The sequence below is a fragment of the Castor canadensis genome, chromosome 2, assembly GCF_047511655.1.
Source record: "Castor canadensis chromosome 2, mCasCan1.hap1v2, whole genome shotgun sequence".
Classification (NCBI taxonomy): domain Eukaryota; kingdom Metazoa; phylum Chordata; class Mammalia; order Rodentia; family Castoridae; genus Castor; species Castor canadensis.
This window is the reverse complement of record NC_133387.1, coordinates 121,935,751-121,948,638: the sequence shown is the minus strand read 5'-3', so window position 1 is coordinate 121,948,638 and position 12,888 is coordinate 121,935,751. Positions and strand designations below refer to the sequence as shown.

At 34.2% G+C, this 12,888-nt stretch overlaps 1 pseudogene; it reads left to right on the top strand.

Moving 5' to 3' along the window:
- Positions 1–12,373, top strand: part of LOC141418156 (gamma-tubulin complex component 5-like) — a 61,238-nt pseudogene extending 48,865 nt beyond the window's left edge.
- Positions 12,374–12,888: the final 515 nt, after the last annotated feature.

The window sequence follows — 12,888 nt, the reverse complement described above, 5'->3', positions numbered from 1 at the left end:
GTCATCTCATTTTGGTTTGATCTTTTTCTGTGTTGCTCTATGTTTGAATACAACTCAGAGTTGATGTTCTCCAGGCAAATGTTTACCTTTCTGTGTATTGACTTGTAGAAGAAAGCAAAGCTAGAATTGGGAACAAATAAAATCTTTGCTTCCAGTCAGAGCTTACATATGGGTATATGTACAAGAAACATTTTTAAATAATCAAAAACATCTTTTCTACACTCCTTAGTTATAGCCTTACTACAAGAATAACCCTGAGCATGAGTCAATCTTGGACTACATGTAGAAGCTATTCCAAGAACGGGGAGAGAGCATATAAGGAGTGATGGAGAGGGTGAACTTAACTAAGATATATTGTAAGAACTTTTCTAAATGTCCCAATGTACCCCTCATACAATAAAAAATAAGTAAAATGTAATTAGGACAAAAACAAATTGAGAACAAAACCAGGATGATCTGCAGTGAATATTGTTACATTTCAATTTATGCACACAGGGTTTTTTGCCACTAAGACTAGGAAGAAAAGGACATAACTTTTTGTCACTGGGTACCTAACTTTTTGTCACTGTCAACTTAGTTTTTATACATTTTTATTATGCTGGTGATACATTGTGGCATTTATTGAAATTCTTATATTATTTCAAATATAATCATACTTAAATTTACCCCTTCCATCAAAGTAGGTATCATTGTACTGCACAAGAACATTATAAAAGCATTTGAGTATTGTATACATAATAAAAAATCTGAGAAAATAGATGAGGGTGAGTAACACTGCTAACAGCTATTCAGACCCAATGACATAGGAAAATATGACTTATATAAAGGAGTAAAATTATAATTCCAATGAGCTGATGTTAGAAGAGCCACGTTTCCAAGGTATCATCTTGTCTGATTCAAGAACATGCAATGAATTGTGAACTCAGATTGTGTTTTACCTTTTACTTCCATGGTACCTCACATTATCAGAAAATCATTTGTTCTTATGAGATTATGGTTGCAAACTGTGTGATTTGTTTGTGTTTGGTTGAGAAATAATAACTTTTTAAAATTTTTACTCTTCTTCTCTAGTTCTTCTCTTTGCTCTCCAGAGAGTAACTTTTTGCCAAGGAGTAAAATAAGAAATATGTTAGCTGTCTGACTTACTATACTTTGCCCTATTTTTTCATATTGCATTCATGAAGCAAAGACAAAATACACTTAAGACATGCTGATGCATCCTTTTTCTGCTATACATTGTGCATTTTGTAGACTTATTTACATTGTACATTATTTAGATCATTTCCTTGATATGAACATTTTCCTGAATTTCAAGTATAAAAAGAAATTTAACTTGACTATGCGACTCATTATTTTGCATTTACCAATCCCCAGTGAGGGCAACGTTGTTATTTCTCCACTAACAGACAATACATAATGAAATGCAACAAAGATAAAAATTAGAAATCAAGTGTCATTTCATTAGTGAAATTCTGAGAATGGGCAGGAACTAGGCTAAAATTACTACTACCATTTATTATTGGCCAAGACCACTAATTCTTACATCTCATATAGACTGGTACAAAAATAACATTAAAATAATTTTACAGTTTGCTTTCACTTAAAATGTGCTCATGAAGGGGAGAGATTCACAACAATTATTCATTATTCCTATTCAGCTGTCTTATAATCATGTGCTTTGTCTTACTTTGAACCTGGAGACTTACAAAAATTTGTCTCAATATTATATTCCTCTGTTACAATTACAAAAATGAGAAGGTTAGCTCCTTTACTGAATACTCATAAAAACTAATTATTAAAGTCCTATGAAGTCTGGCTATCTTCATTAAGTGCAATGATATAACGGAGTTTTATCTTTATCATCTAGCTAATTGAAAAACAGATGTTTCCCTAACATACATATTTTAATGAAGTTGTACAGAAAACATAGAAGTATCTATTTCTAAGGCCTGAAAAACATGTAGTGGCAAAGAGTTATTTTATTAAAGAATTGTTCTTGTTCTCTAAATACTTAATCCACACAAATGAGTTAACTACAGTGTCACTAAAGTATAATAGGCTGCTTGAATTGTACACTCTGAAAGGAGAAAGTAGATATCTTCAGGATTAGCACAGGAAAAGCCACTTCCACAAACTCATTATACTAATTATTAACTGTAAAGAACATTGAGCAAGCTTATCACTTGTCTATTAGCATTTGCCCCATTTAAAAGGCAAGAGATTTTGAAAACAGTTTCGCTATGTTGATTGTTTTCCACATTACATTCCTTTGTGCCAGGATGCATTCCAATGCCTTCTGCTGACAACTATGATGCCGTTACTGTTTATTTAATATGTAGTGAAAAATACAGTTGAAATATAATCATTTTCAACTTTCTAAAGAAAGTGGATTGTTTTAAGGTCTTGTATGGTTGATCACCCAAGAAATACTAGTGCCTCAAGGAATTTTATTAGGAAAGAGGTGGCATTCCTCATATAGAACACACTCCTCACCACCTAATGTATGTTTTACTTGCTTATTGTGTTGTGTTTCTCCAGAGGAATTTGGAATCTTTACAACTCTGTACATTTTTAGTCAGTTGCACAGAATTTTTGCCTACATATACATTTCATAAAATAGCTGCAAATTACTTGTAAATTCTCTTGAATGGGGAATTTGTCTTTTTAAGCTCTTAGTTTTAGTATTTATTCTTTGACACAATTAGTATTAATGTTCATTTTAGTGCATTGCTATTTTGAAATAGTTCTATACTGAGTATTTTTATTTTAGTGTCCATTTAAAATTAAACACTGATGTTCCATCTGTAACAGAGGCACAAAAGATAAGCTTTTTTAATTCTGCAGGTAAAAGAAAATCTTATGCTGTAAAGCAAGGATAGAGATATCTGGTATAGCCATCTCAGAAGACTCTTGACAACAAAATAAATGTATTTTTTTTTTAAAAAAGAACCCCATATGTATATTAATTATACTACCAAGGTATAAAAAATACTATATACATCCTCTTAAAAGTGCTAATTTTATGTTGATCATAGTCACTAATCTTTTTTACAGAGACAATAGATTTTCACTGGACATAAAAGAAAAATATATAGACTAATCAAATTTGAATTCATCACTTAGTCCCTATATGAATCCTAAACAACCAAGCATATAAAAGAAATAGTAACTGACTAGTCATTGAAATGTCCCATAAGGTAAATATGTAGTTCTGTTTTGCCAGTTAATATGCAACATTTAAATATAATATTTAGATTCAAGCATTTTAAATATTATCAGTTTTTTCCTGGAAAAAATAATTTTAAAACCTTTGTTTGCTTTATGTCTGACAAGGAATTAATAGCTAGGATACACAAAGAGCTAAAAAATCTGAATGCAAATAGAACCAACTACCAACCAGCAACACAATTAATAAATGGGAAATTAACAGACAATTCTCTGAAAAAAGTAAAGATAAACAGCAAATACATGAAGAAATGTTCAATATCCCTGACCACCAAAAAAATGCAAATCAAACAACATAGAGATTCCATCTTACCCTAATCAGAATAGCTAGCATCAACAAGTAAAACAACAAATACCAGGTAGGTTCTTGAAAAAAAGGAACCCTTATACACCGTAGGTGGGAATATAAACTTAATGCAACCACTATAGAAAGCTGTATGGAGGTTTCTTAAATGAAAAATAGAGGTATCATATGACCCATGGATACCAATCTTGAGAAGAAATGTAAGTCAGAATGTAATGGAAACTATTTCATGCCCATGTTTACTGCAGTACTATTCATAATAGCAAAATATTGGAATCGGCCAAGATGCCCTTCAGTCAATGAAAAGATAAAAGTAAATTTGATATATTTAAACAATGTAAAATTATTCAGTGATAACAAAGAATGAAATATGGCATTTGCAGGAAAATGCATAGAACTGTATGTAAGCATGTTAAGCAAAGCAAACCATGTTCAGAAGGACCAAGATCATATATTCTCTCATATGCTGAATCTAGACCTGAAATATATAGAAAGATACATACACAACTATGACTATAATAAAGGGAATGTCTGGGGAGTGGGATGAGGAGGAAAGGAGAGAAAGAAACCAAATGAAGAGATAAGGAAAAATGTGAAAATACATGTATATGAATGAAGGTGGTGCAAGGCAACCCACTGAAAGTTGTTGAAAAGTGAGGAGGAGAGGGGAGATGGAGAAAAGAGAATAGAGGGAATTAATCTGACCAATGCACAACAAATGCATTCGTGAAACCCTACAGGGCAACCCCTCGTATAAATAATACACACAAATAAAAACCAGAATATATTGGCCTTAATTTGATCTGTTTGACAAATAAACATTTAAATGTAATATCTAAATTTGAACAGTTAAAATAATATCTAGTTAATTCCCTGAATTATAGTCTTAAAATTAAATATTTACTTGTTTTTATAATTGTTTATCAGCATATATAAATTATACCAATGGTGTTTCAGTATCATATTTTCAAACATATATTTTTACTTATAATTCATTTCTTCAGCAATTTCTCATTATTCTTTTTAAGGGAACATGTATTTCATTTTTCATTGCTAAACACATTCTATCTTCTGCTTTTGAATAAAGAAACTTGTTTAAGATACCTATACAGAGTTTTGTTTTTACAGTTCCATGTATATATGTATTGTATCCCACATTCCACAAGCATTTTAACACAGGAAATAGGTTACACAAGTTTTGCAGTGCTGAAAAAGCAAATGGGGATGCTACCATAACTAAGAAAATAATTGAAGGTATCAGTTACCACCCCCAAAGCAGTGGAAGTAAAGCAAAGGTTTAGGTCTCAGAAGCTAGGAGTTCAGAAGTCAGTATTTATACAGTGGTTGCTCAGATATTTGACAGGAAGTGGCTAGGTAGCTACGAGTACCTTAGGAATTTGAAGGAATGTTCTCAAGAGTCTGAAGAATGGTTGGAAGCTCCACTTTGCCTTTACTGGTACTTCTTAGCTGGCACAAAGAGAAGCACTGCATAAAGAAGCTCCAAACACAATGTCCTCCCTACTCTTTTCCGTTTCTTCCTCCCTCACTTCTGTCCAGTCATAAAGGCTCCTAACCTCAACTGCTCATTAGATTCACTTAAACTTTGAAAGCCTGAACTGGGTCCACACCTGCATATATTGAAAGCTCTCCAGGTGGTTCCAGTGGTTGCCAAGGCTGAGAACCGCTGACCTTTCACCATTCAAACATTTAGAAAAGGCCAAATTCAAGTAATTGCTCTTCCTTTCAAGTATAGATCTGTTTATAATCTGTGATGGTACAAATAGCAATTTATGGCCCAGTCGTGTTTTGAATCTGGGAGTCCATGGATGATGTCATGAGACACAGCTCTGAAAGCCTCTTATCTAGAAATGGTTCTGTACATAATAAATCAACTGCAGCTCTCTTTAGAACATATCAGGCTATCATATGGGCCTTATACATTTATTTGATTGACTGCAAAGAGGAACTTACAGAAATTGAGAAGAGGATCATGAATAATGGTATTTAAATATTCTTTATTTCATAAGATTCATACCTCCAATTTTCTCATGTCCCATGAGAGTGGGTAGGGAGACCTGATTGGAGATGATGGGGAATGAGAAAAGACACTTCTGATGGGAAACGTGAACTCCAAACTATTTCAGCACATTTATTTAATGTGTAAGTACAAGGAAGTGAAAGCAGGTAAATCTTCATTCATCAAGGTGTGTTAGCAGTAAAGGTTATCTTCATGTCATTAGAGTGAGGAAGGTCTCATTAGGAGGTCATGGGTTGTTTATCTTCTTGCACCAGGGAACAAGTATGAGGATGTGGTTTGCTATTTTCTAGGGCCAAAGGTCAGTATAGAGCTCCGGAACTTTTGCAAGAGAGCTGTGCAAACTCTTGACTTTCCAGGGTGGAGACAAGGACTGTGTCAGCTAGGTCTCACTGCCTGATTTTTAGATTCCAACAGTATTTGAATGCCTTTGAAATTTTCCATTGATAAAAGATGCAAAAATTATAGACTGACCATAGTGATGTTCCCTGAAATTCATGTGGGAAAATTAAGGTACAAGACTGGCCCTGGGCAGAAGCACAAAACCCTATCTGAAAAATACCCTAAATGGAGGTTAACTGAAACAAGCAAAAAGGGAGGACATGGACTCAAGTGGAGGGAAGGAAAGGAGAGGAGGAGCAAGGAAGAAAGAAGGGAACTACACGGCAAAGAAGTAATTATTATGGATGTCTTTTTTTGGAGTTATTTGAAATTTATATTTTTAAGCCACCCACATTTCTAAATAACCCACACATATAGAACATTTTCAGGTAAAATTCTTACTCTTTCTCAAGTTCCTGAGCCAGACAGTTACTCTCCTAAGAGGCAAGCCACATCCTTAGTTATTCTACATACTTCCAGAAATGCATAGACATACACAGGCAATACACAAACATAAACACATACCTGGTAGTCCCTGCACTACTATCTGTAAATCTGTTTCTAATTTAAAATTTGAAGAGTATGCCATAAAATGATATGAGGACTCTCTCATATCTCTTTGTTGTTCTATTGGGGTATTGGTGTTTGAACTCAGTGCTCTAGCTCTGACTAGACAGACTAACAATTGAGTTACAAACTGTGTGTTTCACTGTATGTCTATATCATAGCCAGTTCTCCTTAATGTGCATTTAGATTGTTTCCACCCTTTCTTTGTTAACAACAGAGCTGCAGTGAGAACAACTGACACATTTCAATAATTATACACCTGTTACTTGTTTTCTATGGGGCAAATTCTTAATAAAGAAATTGTTAGTTCAAAGAGTGTGTGATGACATGTAGAATTTTGTTAGATTTGGTCACATTGCTCTTTAGGAAGGTACAGATACTCTTTATATTCTAGTCAGCATTTCACATATATACCTGTTTCTTCACACTCTATCAACAGTATGTTATCAAGCTGCAGGTTTGTTTGGGTGTGTACTCTAGGTGTGCTTCCATTTTCTTGCCATTTCAGTATTGTAATTCAGTGCAAAGAAGGTTGGTTTCTTCCAACTCTGCAGTTTTTCCTACTGTGAATCATAGTATAATGAAATCCTTCCTTATAGGCATTTTGTTACTGGTACTGTGTAGACAGTGTGGCCATACCAATTGCCTGAGCTGTCCAAGGTGATGCTTGTGTCTCTGACTGATTTTCATAATCTGGAGGGTGCTAATATGAATGGCAAACAATATTGTTATCTCATATTTAGATGAACTTTTCATCAATATATCAAATATATTTTGAGAATTTCAATTTTTTGAAAAAATATAAAAAAGATGCATCACTTTTTAAAGGATATTTTGGAAATGTTTAAATCTCTTCTTAATCTTGTCATAGAACTCTGAGTGGTAATTTTTCTCCTGTTCTCTTTCTGGGTGGAAAGAGTTTGTCTCTATCTGCAGATTGTTGATGAGTGCATCATTCATGGGCACCTGTGGGAGAGCACCAAGGTATTCATCATGCAGAGGTGAAGTTATGCAGGGAGTGCAGGAGATGCTGGGTGCTGGCATAATTTCTTTGATCTCTTGTCAAAAATAAATGTTTTATGTGGTACTGAGGAGCACTGTTCAAGCAACAGAACTGTGTTGCCAGTATAGCTTAGGCATATTCTGCTACATCTTTATAGATGATGTCAGGTACTAGCAAATTAAAATATATTTGTCAAAGTTTTATGTCAGTTCATAGTTATTCATAGTAAATTTTATTTTGAATTAAAGTATATACTGCTACCCATATATAATTTGGATGACATCAAATGATTTCAACTATTACCACTTTCAATTGTCAATAAGATATGAAACTAGTACAAGGTATATGTCTAGTACAATTTTTGTTATAATAAGCTAATGTTTAATCATCTTAGCACAATATTTTATAAAACAATTAAAGAAAACATTTGTTCATTTACGATAATTTCTCTTTAGTTAATTGATTCTGAACAGAATCATACAATACTGCAGTGAACCTCTAGTTTTTCTTTTTTGACTCAATTTTCAGTTATGCAGTTGTTGAGATGTGTGCTTTCTACTAACAGTATTGAAATGCACAGGAAAGGGAAGTTTTAAGGCCTTACAGCCTGAAAAAATAATACATGCTTACTGGATGGGACTGGATTTCCTTCAACTAGATGTTATGTCTGTTGCAGGATCATGTTTCATCAATCTCATGTAAGAATTTTCATGATAATGGAATTCTCACTATACTTCTAATGAGATATGAGACAATCATGTTATTGTTAAAATCCATCCAGTTATTAAAATGTGAGTAGCCCAGTGGTGGAGAATGTGTTTTAGCATGCATGAGGCCCTTTGTCCAACCTCCAGCACCAAAAAAGGAATAAAAAGAATCCACATGGGGGAATAAAGTTAGAGAACCTTCACAGAAGGATTGTCTCAAGAAAAACATAATCATAGGTCATTTAATTCCAGTTCAGGAAATAATTTCCACTTGTATTTTCCTAACCAAGTGAAATTATTTATTCATGATGCTTTTCCATGTTAAATTGGGTCAGATTAAAATTGCTCTGTTGTACCTAAAACTTGCTTTACCTTACTAATTATTGATATCATCATGTTTTCTAATGTCTCTAGACTAAGCTAGAAACATGTATTCTGTTTTTTCCAGGGGAGACAAAGTTTAAAATTCTTTCAAATCTAGAAGTCTTATCTAGCATTATTTAGTATGGTAGTAACGTAACTTTCCAGTGCTCTGGTTAAAGTATTACACAGGTATCTTTTAACTTGTATTTATAAACTTTGCAGTTAACAGAGCATATATAGAGCATAGCTAGTCCTTCATAAATCAAATACCAGGCTATTAAGATGAAATTGCTTACTATTTGTTGACTTATAAGATCATAACTCATATTTCATATAATTCACATTTGTGTTTTATATGCAGGCAGAAAATGATTATACACACTCTTCTTTAACATGGAGAAGACTGCACTCCTCAGGTGCTTACTGAGTCAAAGACAGTAAGAAAGAACATAATGAAGATGCAGCCCATTGCTGAAAGGTATCTTGAGCTGGATGATGTACATCACCCACTACTAGCCACTAACTGAGCAAAGTGATACACACCTACAAGATTTGCAGTGGTTAAAATTCAACATCTGTACAATGTTTAGTTAAACTGTTTCTTTCTGCCAGGTAGGGATTTCCAGCATTAAAAACAGAAAACTATACATTCTAAAAGTAAAATACAAGGAAATGCTATGTTCACATATATCAGATGTATAATTTTGCCTCCCTTTGGTTTGTAAAAGTTTACAGGCATGGTCTGTACCCACAGACTCCTTGAAGGCCTGTTGTTCAGTTAAAATGGGCTTCTAAATGTGAGTGTAGGGACAAGACACACCCTGACTCAAAGTGTGCCTCTGGATTTAGGTTGCTTTTAGCCTTTTAGCTGCAGTGGAATAAACTGTTAATGCCCCATATTGCCATATTGTCTGATGGCCAGCATTAAATGTGTGAACTGTAATAGGACCAACTCAAGTGTCTGTCCCTAAAGGCAGCAGCAACTCTGAAATGATGTTTTATGAAGAAAGGTTTCCTCTTTCTGAAATAATGAATAATTTTCAGACTAAAGGTAAAAATGCAACACTGCTAGAGCACCTTCCTAGCAATCTTGGGGCCCTGAGTTCCAACCACAGAGTTTACTTCATTGTTGTGAATTTTCCAAAAAAGTAAAGTGGAACTCTGGGATTTTGGTTTAAGAGAATTCTGTTTATAGTAGTTCATATAATGAAAAGAAGACTCACACTTTTATCTTAAAGTTTGCATTTGGAGCTGAGTGACATTCATGAGTTTTCAGGTTGTGACATATGCATAGACAGACTATCAGAATCTGTGGCTTGCCAAACATTTTAATTAACCCTGAGATATTACCTCTATCCTCATATTGATAAGCTGTGGAAATCATACATTGCTGTGGAAATCACATGCAAGCTTTAAAAAAATTTTACTGATACAAAGGAATAATTTAGTTTTAGAAGTCATCAGTAGTCAATTTGAGAAGTTTGGATGTCAGGATGCTGGGGATATAACGTAGAACTTTCTGCAGAGTCATTTTAATGTTCTGTATTTCAAGAAAATTTTAATTAGAATAGTGAATAAATGTACAGTAAACAACTGCGTTTTTAGAAGATTGATTAACCATCAATGTTTTCTTTAAACATACTGTGAAATTTAATCCTTTGAGAATGTATCCCAAAAGAATATTTTTTCTAAAAATGCCAAACAAGAGAAAGAATGGACAAATGGAACTTCATAAAATTAAAAAGCCTCTGCACACAAAAGAAATGGTCTCTAAACTAAAGAGACCACCCACAGAGTGGGAGAAAATATTTGCTATCTATTCATCAGGTAATAGACTGATGACCAGAATATACAGGGGAATTAGGAAACTAAACTCTCCCAAAATCAATGAACCAATTAAGAAATGGACAACTGAACTAAATAGAACTTTTTCAAAAGAAAAAATTCATATGGCCAAAAAACACATGAAAAAATGCCCACCATCTCTAGCCACAATGGAAATGTAAATCAAAATGACACTAAGATTCCACCTCACAACTGTTAGAGTACCCTCCATCAAAAACATCACCAAAAACATGTGTTGAAGAGGATGTGGGGAAAAAGGAACCCTGGTACACTGCTGGTGGGAATGCAAGCTGAGGAAACCACTTTGGAAAAAAGTTACAGGCTTCTTAAAAATCTAAACATAGATCTTCCATGTGATCCAGCAATCACACTCCTGGGAATATACCGAAAGCAATGCAACACATGTTACTCGAAAGGCACCTGTACACGCATGTTTATTGCAGCGCTATTCACAATAGCCAAGTTATGGAAAAAACCAAAATGCCCCACTACGGACAAATGGATCAAGAAAATGTGTTATTTATACACAATGGAATTTTACTCAGCCTTGAAGAAAAATGGAATCTTATCATTTGCATGTACATGGATCGAACTGGAGAACATAATTCTGAGCGAGTTTAGCCAGACACAGAAGACCAAAAATCGTATGTTCTCCCTCATATGTGGTCTTTAGATCTAGGTTAAATACAACAATGTTGTAGGACTTGGGTTGCCTGACAAGAGGATAACATATACAGGACGTGTGTGGTTAGACAGAAAACCCACATGATAGCATTCGATATCCCCACTCCAGAGGAATTAATACAAAACTTTAAAGAAACAGACGTCAACATGAGAAGGGGATCAGGAACCAGTTTAAAGATCAGGTAGAGATGAAACCACCTGGGTTGTAATACATTTGTACATGAAAGTGATGCTAAGAATCTCTTCGTATAGCTGTCCTTATCCCAACTTGCAAAAGTATTATGTCTTTCTTATTGCTTATTTCTACTCTTCAACAGAACTGGATAAAAGTGTAGAACAGGTTCTGCCTAGAAGGGAGGAGGGAGTGGGGAGAATGTGGGGGCAGGGGCAGGAGGGAGAAATGACCCAAACAATGTATGCACATGTGAACAAATGTATAACAAAAAATTGCTGTCAGAAGAAAAACATGAAATTACTTGGTAATAGATAACTGTCTCCTTAAACTATGGCGTATCCTTATCTATAAGTTACCTTTTTAAGTTCCATAGGAATTAGGTTGGCACAGATTTATAATTACATAAAATGTCTTTATAACTTGGAAGCCAAAATGTGGGCAGGGGGATGTGGGTCAAGTGGTATACCGTGAGTCCCCCAGTACTACAAAAAAAAAAGCAGGAGTTATAACACTGTACATTTTTTTAATGCATAGACCAAAACAACTGGAATTAAATGTTCCAAATATACCAGTGGAAATTCGATATGGATGGTAGGATTGGATTTTTTTGTTTGTTTCATCTTTGTCACCTTGCTCAATTTTCTATAATGTTATGTATATAATGATATATTATTTCATTCTTGTTATTAAAGGGAAACATATACTACTTTTATTATTTAAAAATTTTATTATTAGAAAAGTCTTTATTGAAAATGTCTTTAATATTTCTAATGTTAGTAAGTGTCCAAGTTAAACATAACAATGTACATACCTGTCACTGGTCAAGAACTCCATCTCATAGATTAAAATACTTTTTGTTATTTATATTCTGTCCATTCAAGTTGATAGAGTACTTGCAAGCCATGAGAACCTTTTTCTTAATGGAAGGTGGAGATATAATGTATGACTTCTGCACATCAATTTTTGAGAAATAAGAGGAAAGGAAATCTTCCAGAATACGTCTTTTCTAAATGTCCAATTCTAAGAAACTGTGGGACAGCACTATTCTGAAGAGTTCACATTAATATATGGAAGGCCCCTTTGATTTTAAGTAGTATAAAGTAGGGACAGTAGTGATGGCTCACAGCTGTAATCCCAGCTATTGGGAGTCAGAGATAGGAATATTGACATTCAAGTGAGTAAAAACATTACTCTCTCAAATAACAAGTCAGGTGTGGTGATACACATCTGTAATCTCAGCTATACAGGAGGCAGACATAGAAGGATCATGGTCCATGTCTAGCCTAGGCAAAAGCACAAGGCACTATCTAAAATATAACTAAAGCACAAAGGATGGGGCCATGGGCCAGGTGGTTGTGTAAGTCCCTAATTTCAAACCCCAGTACTGCAAAAAAGGAAAAAAAATGCATAATGTAAACAAGATGCCAAGAAGTGACTTATCAATTTTTCATCTATTATCTTATTTGCTCTTCATATTAGCCATATGATTATCACTAATTATTTTTAAATTAGAAAACCAAAGTGAGATATGTTGTTATGCACTAGCTCCTAACTCCTTAGGAGACTGAAACTGGCCACTGAAGAATGGGAGCTAGTCCT